Below are 24744 nucleotides of genomic sequence, written 5' to 3'. Positions count from 1 at the left end.
TTGCTATTATTTTCATGAATCATATATGGGTTAGTATAAGTAGTATGATCATGCATGTTTTCAATCCAATTTCATGGTTTTCAATTAAATTGTTTATCTATTCAAGATTCTATCCTAATTTCATCTATAAGCTATGATTATGGATTTTAATTATGATCAAGATATGAATTTTATGCAAGTGATGGTAAGAGGTGACTTAGGATCCTTAATTGGTGGCCTAGGAACCTAATAACATGTATTATGTAAGTATGGTTTGTATTGTTGAGGGCTTTTACTCATATTACAATTATAATATGAAAATGAGCTACTCTATGAGTTTTAAACCTATGAACAAGTTTATGAATATATGTCAAGTAAGATTATTATGTTATGTATTTCGTGGGATTTGACTTAGCACTTAATAAGGCTTGAGGTGGGGGCTCAACCTACAGGGTCCTTATATAAAGTCTCTAGTCTCATAACTACGTGCCATTATAGGATTACCTTTATGTCTTAGCAAGTGGATCCACATATAGGACATGTTCATGACTCGTCTAGAGGGGTAGAGTCTATCTTGGCAAGTAGATTCCCCTTTCTTCCATTGTATGGGGAGACATCAGAATTCCATGTTATAGCTTGCATGGTCTTATTATAGGTTATGGTTCTATCCCATATATGTATGCTCTCTTTATGTACTCCTTATGATCTCACTTATGTCTTTCAAATCCTTTGATAAACTATAGTTTTCTCATGACTCTATTTATCATCTTATATAGCATGTATGTTATTTGATCATTGTATCTTATGTTTTAAATTGCATAACATACCCACATATTTAGTACGTTCAAACATACTAACACATACTTTATTACTTACATTGTATGGTAATATAGGGGTGGAAGATCACATCCATTCTCCACATGGCTAGTTGAGTTCATATACTATGAAGATTGGTGAGTCCTCATCTATTCAAGGGGGAGATTATGAGTTTACTTATTTCGAAAGACTGTTGTTATATTGATTTGAGGGTGAACTAAGGGCATGTCTTATCCCCCATCCATATTGACTAGTAGAGGCATTATTGGATACACTATGTAGAGTATATGTTGTCAAATTTTATACTATTATGATTCATGTTCTTGATATATTCTAATGATTACTTCCGCTTTAATTATACCTTATGCATGCTTATGATATGTCAAGAGGCTTGGTTGGAGCCTTTCAGGGTTTCAATTGTCGTGTCATATCTGGGCCTAGTCCAAGTCAGGACAAACTTGGTATCAGAGCATAAGGTTTATGGGTGTCCTAGGGAGTCCAACGTGACACATCAAATAGAATCTTATTCATGGATGCGAAGAATGCCATATCTATGAATAGGATACTATAAGGCATTTTTAGGAAATCTTCACTTCTTTCATGATCTATGTCGTGTGATAGAGTATACTCTAGGATTTTCTCTCCCTAACGATTGTTCTGTATGATTTTTTAGAAAATTCCTCCAAGAAGACAAGTCCCTTAAGCTAATAGTCCCCTTCCCGATCAAGTGACTAATGCGGATTTCTGGACCGCTATTACAATGCAAGGCCAAGTTGTTGCCAACCAAGGATTTTTTTTCTCCTACTAATGCTCCTACTTCTTCTTCTAGAGTGAGGGACTTTGCAAGTATGAACCCTCTCAAGCTCCATGGTTCAAAATTTGACGAAGATCCCCAAGAGCTCATTGATGAGGTATCTAATATAGTGGATATTATGGGGGTGAATTCGGAAGAGAAAGCAGAGTTGGCAGCCTACCAACTCAAGGGTGTTTCTCAAGTTTGGTATACTCAATGGAAGTCTGAGAGAGTTGATGAACGCCCTATTGGTTGGAAAGCCTCCAAACTTGCTTTTCTTGATCACTTCTTTCCACTTAAGTTAAGGGAGGCAAAAATGTTGGAGTTTATCAACCTTAGACAAGGCAACATGGGTATGAGGGATTATGGCCTCAAGTTTACCAAGCTATTCAAGTATGTTCCTTCATTAGTTTCCGATCCACGTGCCCGAATAGGCTAATTTATATCAGGGGTGTCTGACTTGGTTGCAAAGGAATGACGAACCACCATGCTTGTTAAGGATATGGACATATCTCAGCTCATGACATTTGTCGAACAAAGTAAAGGAGATAAACTTAAGGAGATGAGGATTAGAGACTCTAAGAGGGATCAGTTTGAATGTGGGTTCCCAAATGCTAGGAACTGTAGTGGTAATGTTCATTTTCAACAAGGCCATAGGTCCCAAGTCCATGGTTCTTCTCAAGGTTCAAGAAAAAGAATTGACAAGGATAGGGTTCCATATCTTAAGGTTCAAGGAGGAGGTGTGAATGCTAGTGGTACTACTTTTTCCAAGTGTGCTAAGTGTGGGAAAATTCATGGAGGGAGGTGTTTAATGGGAAGGGGTGCTTGCTATGGATGTGTCAAAATGGTCCACAAACCATCCGAGTGCTCTAATACTGTCAACAAAGGTAGAGAGGGTCGTCCTCAAGGACAAGTTGATCATGGAGGGCAAGTGCAAAAAGGTGCCCAAACTCAACCAAAAATTAGTCAACGTAATAACTGATTTTATGCTCTTCATGCTAGGCAAGATATGCATGAGACTCCCGATGTTGTTACGGGTATATTACGGGTCTTTAACTTTGATGTATATGTATTGCTTAATCCGAGTGCCAACTTGTCTTTTTTACTCCTTTCCTTTCTATGAGATTTGATGTGTGCCCCAAAATTTTATCAGATCCCTTTTTGATTTATACTCCCATTGGTGATTCAGTGTTAACCAAAAGAGTCTACAGAAGTTGTCCCATGTCGGTTTTGCATAAAGTTATTTCTTGTGATCTTGTTGAACTTGACATAAATGATTTGGACATTATTCTTGGTACGTATTGGTTACATGCCTCTTATGCATCCATTGATTATAGAATCCGTAGAGTCAAGTTTCAATTTTATAATGAGCCGATTCTTGAATGGAAAGGTAATGATTCGGCGGTGTCACGACCCAAGCCTAGGGCATAGACATGACACAGCAATAAGACATCCAGAGGCACCTCACCCAAGCCTCTTAGCATTCATTAAGCTTTTCATAGGTAATGACATACAATAAATCACAAAATAAAAAGGGGTAACGGGACTAAGGGAGCTAACATAGAATACAAATCATAGGCAATATCAAACATCGTCTATTTTTCCAACAATACCTCTACTTTCTTTATAATCGGAAGGGGATAAGACATGTCCCTAGCTTACTCTCATGATAAGTATCCAAAAGTACCACAAGATAACCAAAAGTCTATACATGTAAATAGCAAGAAAAAGAAATGGAATGTTGTTCCCAAAATAATTAAACTAGCCAGTGGAGGAGAATATGGAGCAACATCGGTCTCTATATGGTGATATCATGTAGGCAAAAATATGCGTTAGTACTTTGAATGTACTTACTATGTGAGCATGCAATGCAATATATCATTATACAATAAGGTGATGCAATAAATCATGCTAGAACCTTGCAATCATTTGAAATACCATTTAGAGTTATGAAGGTCAATGAAATATAGAAACCATCATGAATCATAAAAGATTATAGAGGTAATCATGAGTCATTCTAAGAAATCATATACTTGCAAAGTACCATGAATCGTAAATAAGTATACCATAAACCTTTTGAATGGAATCTTTAAACTTTGTGAAAGCACATACTTTACTTTGTGCTAGATATAGTAGACATCATATGTTATATCTTAAATATTGGAAGAGGGACCTTGTACCTTTGTGATAGACACCGTTAACCAACATAAACAACGTGAGATATAACATGGAGTCCCGATGTTACCCCTATATTAGAGGGAAAAGGGGGAGACTATTTGCCAAGGTAGACTCTGTCATATCTAAGTGGATCCACTAAGATATTGTGTGAATCGGGTACTCATCCCTAGTTTTTAGACTCGAGTATTCACCTTCAAGCCTTGATATTTTGGTACTCACCTCTTATATATTTGGGTATTCGTGTTACACCCCACCCTTTTTAAACTCAGAATGTCTCATAAGTTCCTTGGACATTATCATGTGAGCCGGATACGCTACGATACTATCAAACGGCTCTAAGGAAGGGAGAATGTGATACCCCATACTAGAGAAGGTTGGAAGGGGAATCATAAGAATCCGGAAGGAATTGGAGGCCAAGTAACGAGTCGTAGGACTCGACTTATCTACGTAAGCTACTAATTTAGAAATCTTACATACGTGAGTTACTTGATTACATACCAAGCTTACGTAGAAAGGGTTTCATAGGCTCTTAAAGTGAAACAAGATTACGAACCTATGAGAGGGAGCAAAAACTAGTTTCTGAACTTACGAAAGTGAAGCAAGCAGGTGACAAGCAGGTAGGTGACTCACATACTTGGGATGGACCCCACGCTGCCACGTGGCAGTTTTGTGTTGGAAGCTTGGACGAGGTGTCACCCTAGGAGGCTGCCACGTGTCACCTCCTAAGGAGGTGTATATATACATGTTGTCTGACTCTTTAACTCATTTTCCATCCAAAAACATCAGCCAAATGAGAGGAAAAACGTGAAGAACCAAAAGGAACAAGGCAGCAACATTTTTGAAGAATTAAAGGTGAGTTTTCCAATTTTCTTCCGTGAATTAATTATATACGGTGTACCTTAAGTATGTGAATACGTATATATGTATTTTAAGACCTTCATGGAAGTAAAACTCCAGCTTTTCAATTGGAATTTGGAAGAGAAAATAAGAGAAAACGTTAATTAATAAACCCGTTTTTGGAAGGGACAGTGGTTAGTAATATTGGTATAACTTCTTGTGTACAGATTCGTTTCGAGTGATTTAATATGTTTTGGAAAGGTATTTCGTGTTTCTATAACTTTCATTCAGACTCCAAAATCCATTTATACTTGTATCAGCTTGAAAAGTGGTGATGAAGTGTAGAGGAGGTACTGCTCAAATTTGGTTTTGGAAATTCTACAAGGACAGCTGTAAGTATTTTGGTCATATCGTTTTGTACAAAATTGATGTAGGGATGATTCGAAATTGTTTGCGACCCTAAGACATATGTATATAACTTTCATGAAGGACGTAAATCCTGTTTCCCTCCATTACCCCTTCGAAACGAAGCGACAAGGTAAAACAGTAAACTGTCCAGATTTCACATTTTGGATAGTTTTGGCGAGTTTGACAAGTTTAACGTAAGGTAAGGTTTCTTATTTAAATTTGAGATTTATGTGTTCTGATGGATCATGTTACACGCCCTATTGGTGGCTGGAAATATGAAAATGGCTTAGAAATACTTGGCGTTCGGAATAAACTAATTTGTAGTCGTTATAGTTGAATTGTTGTCGAAACAAAGTGTTGTTCTTGTGAGTTGCTATGCAGGGGTGTGGCTTGTTGTTGCAGGGCCTGAATATGTCCTAATGTGGGTTAGGGTACTTCTGGTCGAAGCCACATGACCCCTCGTTACGTATAATTAAAGGCGTTACAAAATAAAGGCTAGACGCCCTATTGAGATATCGTATTTTTGAATAAGTCGTTTGGAGTGTATGTTGTATATTGTTGGTATGAATTGCTGCAGGTTGTTGTTGTTGGTTGGCTGTAGGTATTAGGGACCTAATTGGAAATTCGGATAGGGCACATTATAGGGGAGGTGCTGCCCAATTTTCGTTAACGCCTTAACAAACTAAAGAACTAGTCGAGGAAACGACTAAGGAAATAGATTCCATTAACATTAAGGCGTAATCCAAGATGCTGGAAAGTTAAGAGTAGTTGATATTCATATAACTTTCATATTGAATAGGTTCGGAAGACGACAAGACGAGCAGGATAAAGGGTAACTCCCAAAAGGTATGTAAAGCTTTCTTGTGGCATGTTTTGGTATAAGCACGTACAATTATCTTTCTTTCCTTTTGGCAAGTTTTAGCCTTAAGTGAATTGTATGTGGAATGTGGGAATAATTCCATTCCCAGAACTCCAGGTACGCCCCATAATCCCTAACTACAGTTAAGTGTTAACACCCCTACAAGGATTGAGTATTACCTGTTAAGGCTTCTACGTGCTAAAGAATAGTGTATGGGAAACTATCTTTCCCTTCTCTTGATATGTATTTGGTACGAAAGTGAGATTTGAATGCCATAGTGGCTCACCGAGCCCTATAATGGGCCGGGTATGAAATATGTGTATGAAGGTCATCTAAAACAAAGTACATACTACATAAAGCTTATTCTCTTTCTTCTTTTGGGCATGTCTTTGGCTTAGTTGTAAGTTGAATATGATATGAGCTCTGGGGTAACTCCATCCTCAAACATCTCTTATTTACTTCTGAATATAGAACTCCTACAGTAGTCGAACTATTTCCCTGGAAACTTTTATATGTTAAAAAGGTAACAAATGTACAGGCTCCAAGTCTTACAGACTATTTGTTAACAAATGTTTCTGGTTCCATAAGTGATTTGGCTTTACTTTAGTACATGTGTAGGAGCCCCGAGATTATAATTGAGACAGCCCATAATGGCATTTAGAGGACACTCGAGATGACTACACCGTTACTCGGGTCCTCAAACAAAAGCTTAACTTTCTTATTCTGTCGAGTCTCTAATAATGATTTAAATTGCATATAGTTACTCACTACTCTACTCGTGTATATTGTAACACTTCTTTCCCTGAGTCCCGGGCCAGGATATGTTCTCGTGCATAGTTCACTGCATTATTCACTGAGTCCCTCAATAGAGGGCTAGGATACGTGTATAAATATATGATGATGTATTGTAATAAGGCGGTGATGGCACTGGGGCCATGATGGTTTTACAGAGATGATTTTACAAAGATGATTCACCGGACCCCCGAAAGGGCCGGCTATATGATATGACTCGAACATGCATGTTTTTGTAGTTCATAAAGTACAGGTACAGGTTTCTGAATTGATATCTTATCCCCTGATTCTCTATCTCAGATATGTTTCAAGTTGTATTATATTATGTTTTACATACTCAGTACACATATCGTACTGACCCCCTTTTCTCGGGGGGCTGCGTTCATGCCCGCAGGTACAGATACAGATTTTGGGAGTCCGTCAGCTTAGGATTCCATGCAGCTCAGCTGGAAGAGGCTCCATTGTATCGGAGCCTAGTTTTTGATACTGTCCACGGATGTATAGAAATTGTTTTATCCATTCAGGGGTACGGAGGGGGCCTTGTCCCGCCATATGTTGTCATTTATATGTTTAGAGGTCTGCAAACATGTATATGTGGGTTGTGTATGTCAGTTTGATTAAGTTGGGTCTACATGATATATGATATATGTTATTATGTTATAGCAGCCTTGTCGGCTTGCGTGCCCTGTCATGTTGTGATACAAATGAAAAGGGCTATAGTTTATGAAAATGTTATCGCCCAGTGGGGCTCTGTTACATGATATTGTCTTGTTTACGATTCAATGTGACCTCAGCTAATAGATATGTGTACGGGGGGGTTCAGGTCGGACCCCAGTCGCGGCCTACGGGGTTGGGTCGTGACAATTCGCCTCTATCTCCTTTATACCTATGGTGGCATGAAGTTCTGAGACTTTGGTATTCGCCCGTAGTACAGCTTGGTGCTAGGTAAGATCTCAATAGAATAACATTTAAATATCATAATAACATAATCATTTATATAACTTTAACATAAAATCATCATTCGATGGAATAGCTCATTAAAACCTTTCATTTGATTCAATGCGAGAATTATCCTTTCACATTGAAACCTTACTTTGTCTAAGAAGACCTTTCATCATTCAATCAATTATAAGACTCTCATTTCATAAAGACTTGCTTCATATCATTTATTTTGGAGTCAAAGCTTTCATTTCAAAATTGATCCAAACATAGTAAAACTAGGTGGGGAAACTTTTCACAACCATTCATTCTTTCATTGAAAAAACTCCCATGACCATAGTCATTATCTTTCTTAAACATTTAATTGGAGTCCATAAACTTCAATTCATGCTTTAGTGCAAATAGAGTCAAAACTAGGTGGGTTCAAATCAATCAACTTTCAAGTCATTTAAATCAATGCTAGCATGCATGAGAGTGAAGGAATTCAACATTTAAACATCTTAAAACAACCCACCAATATACTTTAAAACTACTTTCAAGACTTCATATAAGGACCTTGATAAATCATCCATTTCATGTAAATAAGAATCAACATAAGTCAATATAGACAAATAAACTTCAAATAGTCAAGAATCTATACATTTGAAATCATAGTATGAAAGCCCATCAAAATCATCACTTGAAATTGAGAGTCAATATATATATATATATATATATATATATATATATATATATATATATATATTTACTCATATATATATATATATGAGTAAATAAACTTAAAATATAGTATAATCTATGCATTTGGAACCATCATGTAAAAGTCCATAGGATTTCATCATTTAAAATTAAAATACTAAGTTGAGAAAATATTTGAGCTCTATGGGTGGAAGAACCCACGGATGAAAACCCACATACCTCAGAGAGGAACTTGAAGAAGAATTGGAGAATTATTAATGTTAGGTATTCAATAGGAAGCTTGAATCCTTGAGTTTGAGGAAAAATTTATTGGAGATGATTTGATAGAGAAGAGGATGAAGTTTAGAGTTTTGGGGAGGCAAAAGACTGCAAAAATAACCCCAAAATGCATCCAAGTTCGTCTATATATGTTCAGGGAATTATCTAAGTTTCTCTTACTTGAAATTGGAAATTTTTGCTTAATTTTGAACTAGTTTGGAAATGGTCCGCGACGCGGAGGTGTTCCCCCAAATTTCATTTTTTTCGACATTAAAATTTGAGCCAAGATTGACAAAGTCTGCGACGCATACTTGGCGTGCACCCTTCTGGTTAACTGGACATAACCTTTTACTCTAAATTCCAAATAATGCAATCTTGATGGTGTTTGAAAGAAGACTCAAAGTTCTTTAATTTGATAAATAGTAGGACACCTAATTCAGTAAATACTAGGAGATATGGGCATTTGAATTTAACCCTATTTCATACTCATATGAAGACTTAGCTAACGGAAATTCTTTGGACTTGTCTTGGTGTTAGGGATCCCTTATGACCCTAAAACACATATAATATACTTAAAATACGTAATAATTGATCCTAACTCATATATACAACTAGAAGTCATCGAGTTCGATCCTATACGTATATGAAGAATGGTTCGGGACTTGGCGTAGAAATTTGTGGGGTGTTACAGGTGGTTAAGTGTCACGACCCAACCCCGTAGGCCATGACGGGTGCCCAAACTGGGCCCTCACATATATCCCTGCTATCTGTAAGTAAATATGTCCCCTATTTAAGTTATATCACATCAACAAGCAGGATAACATATAAGCCAGCGAGGCTTATCATAAGTACCACTGTACATACATGCATATACAACTTATACACAACCCTCATATATGTCCACAGACCTCTAAGAGAAAGAACAGTAACATAAGGTGGGACAGGGCCCCTATAGTACCCATGAACAAATAAATATATACATCGAGGGTTAATACCAAAACTAGGCTCCAATACAATGGAGCACTTCTGAACTCTTGAGTGGAACTCCTACGCTGATGGATCCCCAAAGGGTGTATATGTACCTACGGGTATGAATGTAGTCTCCCCGAGAAAGAGGGGTCAGTATGACATATGTATTGAGTATGTAAAGCATATACATCCTAAGGAAATTACGGTTGGCGTAGGGATACAGGGGGCAAGTATAACATTTAACCATTTACCGTACTCACATCATATAAAAGAAAGTCATACATATTACCATCACGTAATGTGCCCGGCCTATTTTGGGGACTCGGTGTACCATCTACATCATTATGTCATCATATGCACATATATATTATTAGCGTTGTGGAACGTATAACCCAATCTACATATATAGTAAGTACATGCTGAGGAATGTACGGCCTGATCCGCACATCGTATAGTAATGTCGAGGAACGATGGCCTGATCTATATATCATATAGTAATGTAGAGGAATGGTTGGTCCGATCCACATATCATATAGTAATGCCGAGGAACATTCGGTCCGATCCACATATCTTATAGTAATGTCGAGGAATGTTTGGTCCGATCCATATATCATATAGTAATGCCGAAAAACATTCAGTATGATTCACATATCTTATAATAATAATTATATTATAGCTGGCCTGGGACTCGATAAAAGATGTATTTATCATGACCAAACCCCGTAAGCTGCGACAGGTGCTCAAATTGACACACACGTATACCCTTGCCAACTATAAGTAAATACATGTCCTGCTCGACTAGTAGTGTACAAATAGGTAAGAAAACATACCAAATGACAAGGCTGTCATAACATATAGGGTCGTTCTATAATATATACACATGCTAGCCGATACGGCTGTTACAACTTTGGGAATGCCCTAATCATAACTCATATGAGCATAACTGTACATACATACACATACCATCCATACCACCCACGTATAAATCCACAGACCTTTAAGAGTAAGAACAGTAACATAAAGTGGGACAGGGGCCCCGCCGTACTCATGAACAAAAGGAATATATACATCAAGGTTTAGTATCCAAAATTAGGCTCCAGCACAATAGAGCACCTCTGTACTGCTGAGTGGGACTCCTATGCTGGCAGATCTCCAAACTATATACCTGTACCTATGGGCATCAACGCAGCCCCCTAAAGAAAGGGGGTCAGTATGACATATGTACTGAGTATGTAAAACACAACATAACATATCCAAAAGCATATCCAAAATAGAAGTAGGGGATAAAAAATCATAAGGAAATTACAGTTATCGTGGGGGTGCAGGGGACGAGTATAAAATTTAACAGAGTACTGTACCTGCACCTTACAAAGTAAGGTCATGTATATTATTATCACATGCCGTATCTGGCCATCTTGCGGACCCGATGTTATAAATGCATCATTTTATCATTGTAGGCATATGCATACTATTAACGCTGTGGGACATATAGCCCGATCCATATAGATTTGATAGATTAGTGCCGAGGAACATCCGGCCCGATCCCTACATCTATAATATGTTAGTGCTGAGGAGCATTCGATCCAATCCATATATATAATACATTAGTGTTGAGGAACGTATGGCCCGATCCCTATACATATAACACATTAGTATCGAGGAACGTATGGCTCGATCCCTATACATATAATATATTAGTGCCGAGGAGCATTCAGCCCGATCCATATATATAATACGTTAGTGCCGAAGAACATACGGCCTGATCCCTATCCATATAATAATGCATATACGTGCACATAAAACCTGGTAACGTAACACCCATCTCCCGAATATCATCATAATATATGCCAAAGAGTCTCTAGGTATAAGAGTTTACACATCCAATCATTACTCAGCCAATAGAAGGGTCAAGGAATAGGAGTTTCACCACTTTAAGAATCCTAACCTCAAGAAGTGAGTGCAAGTCATGATTTATACCTGAAACCTATAAATGGGATCACCTCTAACTCATACCATATATCGTTTCACTTACATCCTACTATTTCAAAAAAAGAAAGGGATAGGTTTCACGTGTACTACTTTGTGTCAGGTAAAAGACTTACAAGTCCATAACTCAACTATCGTAGGAGTTCTAATATCACAAAGTCAATAAGATTGATGAACCATACTCAGGGTTCTATGAATGGAATTATTCCCACATTACATATACAATCCACTTAGGACTGAGATATGCCAAGAGAAAAGAAAGATAGACTTTACGTACTCCTTACTTCCTAACGTATGGAAGGCTTGAGAGGTCCTAATTCAATTACTGTAAGAGTTCTTTCATTAAGAAGTAAATAAGGGTCGTGAATTATGCTTGGTATTTATGAGTAGATTTACCCTAAAGCTCATATCATTCACTACTTAACATGAAAATATGCCAAAAAAGAGAAAGAATAGGCTTTACATACATTACCTTTTATCATAAATATAAAAAAAAACCTTAAAAAGGAAATAGTTGACTATTACAGGAGTTCCACCATCATGAAGTGGATAAGAACTACGAACTGTACTCGGAGCTTTACGAATGGAATAACTCCCAATTTCACATACATAATACTTACATCTAAGACATGCTAAAAGAGAAGAAGGGTAGCTTCACATACCTTTTATAGACTTCTATTAATCATTTTCACGTCATTGTCCTCCAAACCTATTTAACATGGAAGTAATACGAATATCAACCACCTTAAACTTTTCCAGCATCTTATATTATCTACGAGTATTCACATCATTCATTTCCTCGCTCGCCTTCTCGACTAGTTCTTTAACTAGTTAAGGCGTTAATGGAAATCGGACAACATATCTCCAATAATGTGCCCTATCCGAATTTTCAATTACACTCCTCATACCTACAACCAACCAACAAAAACAACCTTTAGCATATGTTTAAGAAATTCATATCAGCAATATACAACATAAACTCCAAACAACTCGCTCAAAATTACACAACCAAAATAGGGTTTCTAGTTTCAATTTTGTAAAACCTTTAATCGTACAAAGCGGGGGGTTGTGTGGATTCAACCACTAGCTTAACCACCTATTTTAGAACAATTTTAGGCCCTGCAACACATCACGATGCACCTACATCCACACACCACAAGCACAACACCTTGCTTCGACTACAATTTAACTTTAGCGACTCCAATTTAGTTTGTTTCGAACATCAAGCCTAGTCATAGAATTCACATATTTCCATCCACTTACACAACTTATAATAAACTTCATAACCACACCATAAACTCCAAATTGAAAGGAAAACCCTTACCTTAACCTAAACTCATCAAACTCGCCAAGACTATCAAAACGTGAATTCTAGACAGCCTACTGTTTTGTATTGTCGCTTAGTTTCAAAGGGGTAATTGAGGGAAACAGGATTTATGTCCATAATGAAAGTTATAGACATGTATATTAGGGTCGCATACAATTTTGAATCACCCCTACAGCAATTTTTTACAAAACGATATGCCAAAAATACCAGCGGCAGTCCTTGTAAATTTTCTAAAATAAAATCTGGACAGCAGCTCCCCCATGCTTCACCACCCTTTTTCGAGAATAGAAAAGCAAAACTGTGTATTAGAGGATAAATAAAAGTTATAGACCTATGAAATATATTTCCAAAACATCTTGAATCACTTGAAATGAAGTTTTACACAAGGAGTTATACTCATTTTACTAACAACAGTATCATTCAAAAATGGGTCTGTTAACAAGAACAAAACCCTCCTCTTTTCCCTAACGATAAATTTTATATTGTTAAACACCATCATATCACTATAGGATACCTTAAATAATTAATTAAAAGAAATAAATCGGGGAACTTACCTCAAAGCCATGGCTATCGTAGCTCCTTTCTCTCTTCCTCAATGTTTCTCATCTTTTTTCTAAGTGTAAAAAGGATGGAAAATGAAGGCTTAGTCATAAGACTAAGTATATATAGCCTTCCCTAGGATGTGACACATGGCATCTCCTAGGGGTGACATGTAGCAGCCCCCTAGGGTGCCACCTCATGCCATGCAACCAATCATACGCTGCCACATGGTAGCATGGGGTCCACCCCAAGTAGGTGGGTCACCTACTTAGCCCAAGTAGGTGTGTCACCTACTTGTAACCTGCTTGCTTCATTTTCGTGAGTTTGTAATCTCGTATCACTTTAATAACCTACGTATTCCTTGCTACTTAAGCTCAACATGTGCTCCAGGAACTTAATTATGCAAGACGTCCAAATCAGTAGCTTACGCAAGTAGGTCGAGTCCTACGACTCATTACTTGGCTTCCAACTCCTTCCAACTTCTTCTAACCCTATTTCCAATCTTTTCTATTATGGAGTATCTCATTCTCCTTTTCTTAGAGTTATTTGATAGCGTTGTAACTAATTGGGGTCACATGGCAACTCTTAAGAAGTTTAACAAGGTTTTCCAAAGTTCAGAAGTACGGGGCATAACATCCTTCCCCCCTTTAGAACATTCGTCCTCGAATGGTAATTAATCTCATAAGGTCTTACAAGGACTTCCAGAATTTTTCGATTATAGTTGTAATCCATAAGTGTCTTATTTATGTATATGATCATCATAGGAGTTAGATCACTTGTAGACATAAGGAATAGTTACCAATATTTCTCTTTCTATCTTTTCTTTGACTTCCCAAGTCATCTCTTCTTTATTTCTAGGAAGATTTGGGCAGAGTTTCCTTTGTATTTCTCCCAATCTCAATACCTGCATGCAGAAAATACCAACAATGCCTCACAAGTCATGCCTATATATATACACCATATCATATTGCAGACATACAGGGCTCCCAATATCAATGCATATATATTCCGGAAGAAAGTTGATGATATACCTGTAACCATATTTGGTGACGCCTCTTGATCCTGTCTGCTAGCTAGGGCGTAGATGTGAATTCGAAGGACTGCTAGAACTAAAAGTTCCACCACGGCCTCTACTATGGCCTACTGGTGTTTGAATATCCTGTCCTACAGGGCGTACAGCCACCGAAAAAGAAGAACCAGTAACTGACTCAGTAGGTTGAGGGGCACCCTTGGGTTACCCTTGAATAGACACTCTCTCATGATATGTCCTTGCCGACTGCAAATGAAACAAGCACCTATCACAAAACGACATTCCCTAATATGAGCCCCTCCACAATAAGGACACTGAGCCAAATGTGGCCTCGACTGATGCAAACCCATGTTCATCTGTGAGCCTGAAACCTTGGAGCTTTGACCGGCTCCTGAATACATTATGCTATCAAACCCCCTACCCATGAACTGTGAGGGTGCACTCCGAGCTTGCTGGGAAGGATACCTACTATACTGCTGAGGCTGCTCGCCTCAAAACTCCACCGAATAACAACCCAACCTAGCTCTTTTATGCTGGCCCCTATTATAATCCCTATCAGGCTGTCGCCCTCCCTACCAATCCTCCACCCTTTGTGCATACGCCTGTACCCGAGCAATATCCATGTATGGCTACGAAGCCATGGCCATACATCTATCAATCAAGTGATGATCTAGCCCCATCACATAGCTATGCACCCTATCAGCCATATCATCTACAATAGTGAGTGCATGTCTCGCCAACGAGTCAAACTCAAGGCTAAAATCTTTAATGCTCCTGCTATTTTGCCTCAACCGTAAGAATTTATCAACTCTGGCTTACTTCATTTCCGGAGGTAGAAAGTGGCTAAGGAAGGCTTCCACAAACGCATCCTAGATTGCTAAAGGACCACCCTCGTCCCTTTATAATTCCCAAGACTCATACAAATTAATGACTACTTCACGCACCCGATATGAAGCCAATTCAACAGACTTAGTCTTAGAGGCCCTAAGTATTCTCAATGTACGTTGCATTTGTCGAATGAACTCTTATGGGTCCTCCACAGGTCTCGACCCATAAAACTCTAGGGGGTTACAAGTCAGGAAGTCATGAACCCTCAAGCTGTCACGTCTATCTACATTATTGGCTCCTAACCAATTCCTTTGAGCCTGCCTTGCCATTATCCTAGTCAGCAACTGAACCGTATCTCTCATGTCCCTATCTTCCAGCCCTGGCTGTGGGGATGGAGGCTTAGGTATTAGGGTCTTGAGACCTGTAGCTGCTGCTGCTCTAAACTCCTCTGGAGGTGGCGGCGTAGTAAAGCTTGCTGACCGGAGCACAATCCTCGGCATAGACTGGGCACGAGCCCTAGTAACTCTAGGGGTCTGACTAGTTTCCCCTACTATTGAATTTCCCTTCTAGGCAGTGGTTGCTTTCCTTGGCGGCATCACTATAAACATATAGGTAGGTTAGTGAAGGGTCATCCTAAAAGCATAACTCTTTCGCACGATCTAAGATAAGAAAGAAGTAAAATCCTAAATGTCCTGTAGCCTCCTGTTTATAGATGTGGTGCACAATACACCGATAAACAAGCCTCTACTAAACACGGTTTGCGGATATTCCAAGTATGAACTGCTCTGATACCACTTCTATCACAACCAAACCCCGTAAGCCACGACGGGTGCCCGAATTGGACACGCACGTGTACCCCTGCCAACTATAAGTAAATCCATGTCCTGCTCAACTCATAGTGTACAAATAGGTAAGAAAACATACCAACCGACAAGGCTGTCATAACATATAGGGTCGTTCCATAATACATACACATGCTAGCCAACAAGGTTGTTACGACTTCGGGAATACCCAAATCATAAGTCGTATGAGCATAACTGTACATACATACACATACCATCCATACCACCTATGTACATATCCACAGACCTCTAAGAGTAAGAACAGTAACATAAGGCAGGACAGGGGCCCCGCTGTACTCGTGAACAAAAGGAATATATACATCAAGGTTTAGTACCCAAAATTAGGCTCCAGCACAATAGAGCACCTCTTGACTGCTGAGTGGGACTCCTATGCTGGCGGATCTCCAAACTGTATACCTGTACCTATGGGCATGAATGCAGCCCCCTGAAGAAAGGGGGTTAGTACGACATATGTACTAAGTATGTAAAACACAACATAACATATCCAAAAGCATATCTGAAACAGAAGTAGGGGATAAAACATCATAAGGAAATTATAGTTATTGTGGGGGTGCAGGAGATGAGTATAAAATTTAACAGAGTACTGTACCTGCACCTTACAAAGTAAGGTCATGTATATCATTATTACGTACTGTATTTGGCCCGCTTGGGGACCCGACATTACAAATGTATTATTTTATCATCGTAGGCATATGCATACTATTAGCACTGTGGGACGTATAGCCCGATCCATATAGATATGATAGGTTAGTGCCAATGAACATCCGGCCCGATCCCTATATATATAATATGTTAGTGCCGAGGAGTGTTCGGCCTGATCCATATATATAATACATTAGTGCCGAGGAATGTACGGCCCAATCCCTATATATATAACACGTTAGTGTCAAGGAACGTACAGCCCGATCCTTATACATATAATATGTTAGTGCCGAGGAATGTTCAGCCCGATCTATATATATAATACATGAGTACCGAGGAACGTACGGCCTGATCCCTATATATATAATAATGCATATATGTGCACATAAAACCTGGTAATGTAACAACCATCTCCTGAATATCATCATAAGATGTGTCAAAGAGTCTCTAGGTATAAGAGTTTACAAATCCAATCATTACTCAGCCAATAGAAGGGTCAAGGAATAGGAGTTTCACCACTTTAAGAATCCTAACCTCAAGAAGTGAGTACAAGTCATGATTTATACCCGAAACCTATAAATGGGATCACCTATAACTCATACCATATATCGTTTCACTTACATCCTACTGTTTCAAAAGAAGGAAGGGATAGGTTTCACGTGTACTACTTTGTGTCAGGTAGAAGACTTACAAGTCCATAACTCAACTATCGCAGGAGTTCTAATATCACGAAGTCAATAAGATTGATGAACCATACTCAGGGTTCTATGAATGGAATTATTCCTACATTACATACATAATCCACTTAGGACTGAGATATGCCAATAGAAAAAAAAGATAGACTTTACGTACTCCTCACTTCCTAACGTATGGAAAGCTTGAGAGGTCCTAATTCAATTACTGTAAGAGTGCTTTCATTAAGAAGTAAATAAGGGTCGTGAATTATGCTTGGTATTTATGAGTAGATTTACCCTCAAGCTTATATCATTCACTACTTAACTTGAAAATATGCCAAAAGAAGAGAAATAATAGGCTTTACATACATTACCTTTTATCATATATATAAAAAAAACCTTAAAAAGGAAATAGCTTGACTATTACAGGAGTTCCACCATCATGAAGTAGATAAGAATTATGAACTATACTCGGAGCTTTACGAATGGAATAACTCCCAATTTCACATACATAATACTTACATCTAAGACATGCCAAAAGAGAAGAAGGGTAGCTTCACATACCTTTTATGGACTTCTATTAATCGTTTTCATGTCGTCGTCCTCCAAACTTATTTAACATGGAAGCAATACGAATATCAACCACCTTAGACTTTTCCAGCATCTTATATTACCTACGAGTATTCACATCATTCATTTCCTCGCTCGCCTTCTCGACTAGTTCTTTAACTAGTTAAGGCGTTAACAGAAATCGGACAGCATCTCCCCTATAATGTGCCCTATCCGAATTTCTAATTAAACTCCTCATACCTACAGCCAACCAAAAATAACAACATGTATCATATGTTTAAGAAATTTATATCAATAATATACAACATAAACTCCAAACAACTCGCTCGAAATTACACAACCAAAATAGGGTTTCTAGTTTCAATTTTGTAAAACCTTTAACCGTACAAAGCGGGGGGTCGTGTGGCTTCAACCAGAAGCTTCCCCACCTATTTTAGAACACTTTTAGGCCCTGAAATACATCACCACGCACCTTCAGCCACACACCAGAAGCACAACACCTTGCTTTGACTACAATTTAACTATAGCGACTCCAATTTGGTTTGTTTCAAACGTCAAGCATATTTATGGAATTCACATATTTCCATCCAGTTACACAACGTATAATACACTTCATAACCACACCATAAGCTCCAAATTGAAAGGAACACCCTTACCTTAACCTAAACTCGTCAAACTCATCAAGACTATCAAAATGTGAATTCTGGACAGCCTACTATCTTGTATTGTCGCTTAGTTTCGAAGGGGTAATTGAGGGAAATAGGATTTGTGTCCTCAATGAAAGTTATAGAAATGTGTCTTAAGGTTGTATAAAATTTCGAATCACCCCTACAGCAATTTTTTACAAAACGATATGCCAAAAATACCAGCGGCAGTCCTTGTAAAATTTCTAAAATAAAATCTGGACAGCAGCTCCCCCATGCTTCACCACCCTTTTTCGAGAATAGAAAAGCAAAACTGTGTATTAGAGGATAAATAAAAGTTATAGACCTATGAAATATATTTCCAAAACATCTTGAATCACTTGAAATGAAGTTTTACACAAGGAGTTATACTCATTTTACTAACAACAGTATCATTCAAAAACGGATCTGTTAACAAGAACAAAAACCTCCTCTTTTCCCTAACAATAAATTTTATGTGTTAAACACCCTCATATCACTGTAGTATACCTTAAATAATTAATTTACGGAAATAAATCTGAGAACTTACCTCAAAGCCATGGCTGTCGTAGCTCCTTTCTCTCTTCCTCAATGTTTCTCATCTTTTTTCTAAGTGTAAAAAGGATGGAAAATGAAGGCTTAGTCGTAAGACTAAGTATATATAGCCTTCCCTAGGATGTGACACATGGCATCCCCTAGGGGTGACATGTGGCAGCCCCCTAAGGTGTCACCTCATGCCATGCAACCCATTATATACTGCCACATGGCAGCATGGAGTCCACCCCAAGTAGGTGGGTCACCTACTTGTCACCTGCTTGCTTCATTTTCGTGAGTTCGTAATCTTGTCTCACTTCAAGAACCTACGTATTCATTGCTACTTAAGCTCAACGTGTGCTCTAGGAGCTTAATTATGCAAGACGTCCAAATTGGTAGCTTACGCAAGTAGGTCAAGTCCTACGACTCATTACTTGGCTTCCAACTCCTTCCAACTTCTTCTAACCCTATTTTCAATATTTTCTATTATGGAGTATCTCATTCTCCTTTCCTTAGAGTTATTTGATAGCGTTGTAACTAATTGGGGTCACATGGCAACTCTTAAGAAGTTTAAGAAGGTTTTTCGAAGTTTAGAAGTACGGGGCATAATAGTATTACAGTATACATGAATCAAGTAGTGAGTAACCATATACAATCTAAATCAATATCAGAGACTCGACAATGTAAGAAGATTAAGGTATCATCCAAGGACCAAAATAGTAGTATAGCCATCTCGAGTGCCTTCAAAATGCCATTGAGTCCTATATCACTTAAGATCTTGGGGACCCTAGACATGTACTAAAGTAGTACTAATAGTTCATAGAATATGGGATACCCGTCGTCACATAGTCCTTACGACTAGGAGCTTATGCATCTAGTACTTCTCAACCTATGGAGTTCAAGGATAGTAGTTCAACTTACTACAAGAGTTTGACATTCAAAAGTGAATAAGAGATACGGATTACATTTAGGACTTAAAAATGGAGTTACCCCAGATCTCATATCACATTTTACTTACAATTAGGACATGCCAAAGGAAGAGAAAGAATAAGCTTTTCCTAGTCTCTACTTTTCCTCAAGGATTCATTATTACATATATCGTACCCGGCCCGTCATGGGCTCAGTATCATAAACCCTATTATTGCATTACTTTACTATCATAGCACCACACTTATGTCAAAGACATATCAAGAGGAAATAAGGGTAGATCTACATACTTATGCCAAAATATGACAAGAGAAAGGAGATAACTTCACATACTTAATATTCTCCATCATATAGAAGCCTTGAGAGGCAATTACTCAACTAGTATAGGAATTCTACCATCGAGAAGTGAATAAGACTTATGGGTCATACTTGGGGTTATATGAATGGAATTATCCCCACATTTCGTATATCAATCACTTAAGGCTAAGACATGCCAAGAGAAAAGAAAGGGTAAGCTTTACTACCTTTTATCGATTAACTGTAATCCAGCTCGCCTCGTTACCTCCTTGACCTAATAACATGAGATTAATACTGAGGTTAATGACCTTTAAATTTTTGATTTCCAACTCTACAACCAAGTACCCATAGGAATCATTTTCTTATCCAATACCCTCGAGTAGTTTGTTACTAGTTCCAAAGTTACTGAAAATCGGGCAGCATCTCCCCTATAACTTCAACATCCCTGAGATTTAACTCATCCAAAATGTGAAAAACCATACCAACAAAAACAACCAGAAGCATATATATAAATAAATCACTTCAACATTACCCAATACAACTCCAAACAACTATCTCAAAACTATGATACCAAAATAGAGTTTTTAACTTTTATTTCGTAAAACCTTTAACCATACTAAATGGGGGGGATCATGTGGATGCAACCAGAATCACCTACACCCTTTTTATAGCCCTTTAATACCCTGCAACAGACAACCACACCATCTACAACCGCGACCCACAATTACAACACCCTACGCAACTTCTATTTAGCTATGACGACTTCAATTTAGTTTATTTCTAACGTCAAGAATCCTTATACTATTTTTCAACTTCCAACCTTATTTAAGACATGTAACATACCTTATAACATCATCATAACCTCCAATTTGAAATGGAAACCCTTATCTTTCCCGAAACTCATCAAACTCGTCGAAACTTCCCTCGGAAGTTCCCTTAGCGCGCTTAAAACTTCATGTCTATTTGACAACTTTTTGGGATGCTCCATATCATAAATTTTCATTACTAACACATTCATAAAATCGTGGTTCACCCTAGATAATTAATTTATAGAATGAAATAGGAGACTTACCTTTTTTTTCTCGTTGGCCGAACCTACTCTCTCTCTAGTTTTAGATTTCTCTTCTCTTCTTTCTTTCTCTACAAACCTCTTGAACTTGGAAGTTAAATGACTTTATTGTAGATAAGAATGAGTCATAACATATATATATATATAGGCTACTTTAGGGGGTGACACATTTCAATCCCTAGGTGGTGACACATGTCAAGCCCTAAGTGGTAACACGTGTCAAACCCTCATTGGTCCAACATATCCCTTTCTCCTACCATAGGCTGACATATGGCAGATGGGGTCCACCCCTTGCTCCAGATGCTTCTATGTGGCACTCTCTCATGCTTCTATGTGTCACTCTCTTTTCCTCCTCGTGGGTTTGTACTCTCATCTTACTTTACGAACCTATGTAATCCTTGCTACGTAAGATTTGTATGTACTCAAGTAGCTTAAGTATGAAAGATTTCCATATTGGTAGCTTATGTAAGTAAGTCGATTCCTATGACTCATTATTTGGTCTCCAACTTCTTCTGGATTCCTACAATGCTATTTCCAATCTTTCCTATCATGAGGTGTCATATTCTCCCTTCCTTAGAGTTGTTTGATAGCGTTATGGGCTATACGGCTCCCATGGTAACTTCAAAGAAGCTTGAGAATCTTTAAGAAGCTTTAAGAAACTTAAGAATCCTTCCATAAACTTAAGAACCTCAAGATACATAAGAAGCTTAAGAACCTTCCAAGGTACAAAAGTATGGGGTGTAACATCCTTCCCCCCTTTAGAACATTCGTCCTTGAATGTGAACCAAAACCCTCCTAAAGATCTTATACCGACTATATAGAGAGTTTCTCTATTCCATCGCAATAACACATACTTTCACCGAGCAATCAATATCAGAGTTCCAAAGGTTGGGATTACCTATAGACGTAGAGAATAGGTATGGATACTTGTGCGTCATTTCCTTTTCAGCTCCCTAGGTCATTTCTTCACGACTCTCGTTTTGCCATAACACCTTGATGGAAGCTACATTCTTAATTCACCCCCACTCTGCACATCCAGGATGGCGATTGGTTGCTTCTTATAGAATAACTCTTCTGTGACCTGGATATCCTCTGTGGAATATACTCGGGATGAATCACCAACACACTTGCGAAGCAGCGATACTTGGAAGACTGGATGTACTGCTTCCAGATTCATTGTAAGTCCAGCTCGTAGGTAACCTTGCCTATTCGGCAGAGGATCTGATAAGGTCAATGTATCTGGGACTAAGGTCCCCTTTCCTGCTAGATCTCATTACTTTCTCTGTGGGGGGGTACCTTTTGAAATGCCCAATCATTAACTTGAAACTCTAGAAGTCGATGTCGATTACCTATGTATGGCTTCTGTCGACTTTGAGCTGCTAACACTCTCTCCTAAATAAGCTTCACCTTCTCAACATCTTATTGAACCATGCCTAGGCCCATTAGTCATATTTTACCAACATCAACCCACCAATTGATGACCTACTCTTTTTTCCATACCAAGTCTCTTTCGAGGACATCTGGAGACTAGAATAATAGTTGATGTAGTAAATACTCTTGACAGATAGTAGGAAATTATCCAAGCTACCTTTAGAGTCAACCATATAGGCTCGCAACACCTCTTCTAGCATTTAGCTAGTAAGCTTAGTCTGTCCTTCGGTCTAAGGGTGCAATGGTGTACAAATACCTTCTATCTTCCCAATCTCTTCTTGGACTGATCTTCAGTAGTTAACTATAACTCGGGCTTCTTTGTCTGAGACCATAGCTATGGGAACTCCGTAAAGTCTCACCACCCTCTTGACCTATAATTTCACATAATCTCGACTGGACAGGTAGTCCTTGATTAAACAAACATGGGCTAATATTGTTAATCTGCGGATAATATTCTATATAGAATTATCTGTCTAGGGAGTGCAAAGTGAGTCTTGTAGCCAAGGTCGTATTATGGAATCTTCGACCTCATATATTACTTCTTGCCTTCTTTAGATGACATCAACTGGTACCCTCGCCTTTTGGGTTTTGCTTTTTGCCTATCAGAGTTGGCTACCAAGTTATGCTGAAGACCTTTCACACAATGACCTGTATAGCCATTTTGTGATTTTCCTTATCATTAACTGGTATTGTGTTGAAGAACTGTGGCATACAAATGCGCCATCTATTAGTAATCGGCTAATCCTGTTTGTTTTTCTTAAGCTCTTTTACAATTGTCTTATCGTAACTTATAACACTCTAGGTACATAATCTCATGTCGTTGCTTTGCCGCTAGTTCGGATTCTCCCATCTCGTGCGATCATAGTAGCACTAACGCACTGAATCCCACTAGAATTCTGAAGTTAAACATGCTTGGGCGAGAGTAGTACTAGAATGGGTGACCCCTATGGGAATTCCTTGTGTCACGTTCCATTGCCATCCTTGCAATAATGTGTGAAGGCGCTCATCTTAGCCTAAGATTTACCTTAGCATCTTCTTGCTAGTCTTCATGTTTTGCCTTGGCCTCTCTTCTTCTCTCTTACAACTAGTGTCAGGGTAGATATTTAATTCAACCATGACTGTGTCCTTTTTGGCCATTTGATTTAACGTCTCTTCGTATTCCTCTGTAATGTCTCTAAAATATCATCACTCATTTTCATCATGTACTCATCCGCTTGGTCTTATGCTGTATATAACTATTTGTAGGTTGTACAACTATTCTTATACCACTAGTATGAGGTAAACGCAGTCTTTTCGTCTCCCAACCCATCTTGCTTTACATATCGACTTCACACTATGACTTGCGAATGCTAATGCTATTTTGTCCTACTTCTTTCTTTTATTCCTTTACGTACTCCTTGGTCTCCTCATTTCCTACCGTAGGAGATTTTTTATTCTCCTTGCTACTTGTACGTCCCGATATCAACAACCAATGATGTTGTTGTCATGTCTTAATATTTACTCAAACACGGCCCTACTACCCTTTACACGGTCCTTAGTTTACTCAGTCCTACTCTCTTATCGTATTCACCCTTTGTGGTAGGCACCCCTCCCTTAAGGTTCTACCAATGATTTTTCACATGGTCTCAGATACCACGGCTCCTATCTATTTATTGTTGGGCTCCAGCTCCTGCCAACTTGTGCCAATATGGGATCTCGCTTGAAATTTAAGCATTCTTGTCAACATGTGATAGTGTCAGGTTATTTCATCTCATGCGTGTATTTCTCTCATCCACTTCTCCTCTTTAGGGCATACCCATGTCATCCTCTATTTATTTTCAACTGTTCATACGCATAT

This window comes from Solanum dulcamara, chromosome 12 (genome assembly GCF_947179165.1).
Source record: "Solanum dulcamara chromosome 12, daSolDulc1.2, whole genome shotgun sequence".
NCBI classification, from domain to species: domain Eukaryota; kingdom Viridiplantae; phylum Streptophyta; class Magnoliopsida; order Solanales; family Solanaceae; genus Solanum; species Solanum dulcamara.
This window is presented reverse-complemented; position numbering follows the sequence as displayed.